A 2,719-nucleotide genomic window follows, 5' to 3' on the forward strand; every position below is an offset into this window, starting at 1 on the left:
AGCGAGTTAATTTTAGAGTGTTTTTGCAATGCGTGGAAGCGCAGCGAAACAAAGGAATTCTAGCAAAATTGAAAATCCTCGAATCAGAAATCCTTTACCTATTGGTCCAAATAAATAGCCATAACTGTGCCGGCCACCTTGACCCGATTCTCTCCATTAGTAAATGCCGGCCGATTATTATAATTTTTTCCGATTTTGCCTTAAAAATGCTCAGTTTCGTCAGCATAATGCAATACAGCATTAGGACGGCTTCAATTTGGAATTACACGAAAAATCAAAATGTGTTGAACGCCCACACGCGGCATTTTTGCCATGTCATGGCATATTTATAAATAACACCGATTGGACAGTCAGACACTTTATGTGCATATTTTCAAAGGAATTGTTATGTAAATTCGAAGGGGGATTAATTGATCAATAATGGCTATCGTAAGTTGTGGATGATTTGAATAATTGACAACTTTTGTTGCCTCAATGCGGACGTATGCATTTTTGGAAGGTGTTAAAATCCCGCCCCATTAATTGCTTGCAGCATAAACCGAGATCAAATCTGGGATAGCAATTAACGCAGAAATGCATCATCAGGCGTCCTAATAGGGAAATCATCTTCAAACAGGATGTATGAACTTTACCAAAAAATCACGACGTCAGATTCAAGGTGAATTTACCAACGATTTATGAAAGAAAACATTCTAGTAATTAAGCAGCGCGGTTTTTTCTTCCTCAGTTTTGTCCATTAATTATACGTTTTATGGATATCATTAATGTTGCGCCGCGATCCGGATGTAGCCGATCGCTTTAGTTAATCGATACATGCGGTTTCCACACTATTGTATGTCGATAATTTCGTGATTTTTCCCGCAAGCTACCAAAGAACGGCCTTTTTCAAATCCAGGAATGAATCATGCGAAATTTGTGCGGTCCTTTAGGCGGTGGGCGTATATTTAACGCAAAAAAACACATTTTAATGTACACCCTTTTCATTGTTGTATAACAGTAACAGATTGGTTAAATCGAGCGCCCACTACAATCAATGGGTGATGAATCGGGGCATACTGCTGGCCAATAGGAGACAAGGATTTTGCGTTCCTACGGTGGTGCCCTTCTCCTAAGGCGTTTCCCAAAGGGCATGGGCAAAGACCCAAGATGGGGAAAACTGGAGCGAAATAACTTTGTGTAAATGAATCGTGGTGTGTGTGTAAGCAAAGCAAAAAATCTGTTTACTGCCAACTTTTCTTCGCGATGTTTCTTGTGGGAATGCGGGTTTTGGTTTTGATCACTTTTTGCTCATTGAAATCGACTACCTTTCCATAGTGTTTGCAAACACTATGGAAAGAGTCGATTTCAATGAGCAAAAAGTGATCAAAACCAAAACCCGCATTCCCACAAGAAACATCGCGAGGAAAAGTAGGTAGTAAACAGATTTGGACCACAAGAAACATTGCGAGGAAGAAGCAAGGGTTTGTTCCGACTAAACTATTGATTCTCTTCACAAACACGCTTCTGGTTGTGCCCTTTGGACTGAAAATGGCACAAACACCGATTGCACAATCGTCAATTTCGCAAAGGTTGCATCTCCATCATATTGTCAATCCCCCATACAATGCGATCGGACACAATCGAGATTAGGCAACGGCTGCAGCAATATTTACATATGTTATTCGTATGGATTTATTTTTCACTAAATGCGTCACATTGACCCATAAATCGACAACAGAGGTCCCATTTAGCGTTCGATGGCACTTAACGGGATGGTTGCGCAGTCGACTTTCACGGGAATGGAAAGCAGAAAAAATCGGGAATCGACGCAAAATCGGCGGATTTCTCTTCAATTCGTTGCGCAACAATTGGCAAAGGTTGCATTTCTTGGGCCTATTTGCTGAATTATTGCTTTTATTATGCGCATTGCCACCCACGCGGTCTTAAGTGCGTTCATTTAGAGAAAACCTTCTGATTTCGGCATTTTAACGAAACTACAGGGGTGATTCAAAATTATAGTATAGGGGCCCACTTAGGGAGTACGAGAAAAATATTCAAACATTTTTTTTTTGAAAATTTCAAGAAGATATTTACAGTTGAAGATCCAATTTCACCTTTGTTATTAAGCATTATTTTGAAAAGGTCCCACGTTTGATTGGTGGCCTATTGGCATACTTAAGCATTCGAAAAGAAAAATTGCTATCTTTTTGTCCAATTACGAACATGTTGGATATTAAAAAAGTGCTCTTCTACAATTTTTCGATGAAAAGTCCAAGCGGCAATGATGTTTTTTGCCATTGACAGATAGTTACAGGTGGATAGCCCTTTTCAATAATAACAATAACTTGTCAAACTGTGACTTATTTAGAAGCTCCTTTCACAAAATGTAAACCAACAGCGAATTTGCGATCAGTTATAGGAAAATGCCACAGTAACATAGCAGAAGCTGTAAGAACTTCCACCAGCAAAGAGCTACACATTAGAGGAGTGGCCAGAAATGGAGGCAGATAGTGGACAATCTATAGGTGCTCGCCTTCCAGACCTAGAGGAAAAGGTATTGGAGATTATTGCAGCTGAGCCTTCCAGGAGTACTTGAAGCATTGCACAACAACTGCAGTTTCTCGAACACCGGAAACGTAATTGTCCCGATAACTCCCCTGAGGAAGGGCCTACATTCCTACCATGTATGTAATATGCACAGGACACTAGAACACATTAAATCTCTGATCTTCCGAGCACC

Source organism: Dendroctonus ponderosae, unplaced genomic scaffold, assembly GCF_020466585.1.
Source record: "Dendroctonus ponderosae isolate FM_Combo_2020 unplaced genomic scaffold, Dpon_F_20191213v2 Dpon_F_20191213_4, whole genome shotgun sequence".
In the NCBI taxonomy this organism is placed as follows: domain Eukaryota; kingdom Metazoa; phylum Arthropoda; class Insecta; order Coleoptera; family Curculionidae; genus Dendroctonus; species Dendroctonus ponderosae.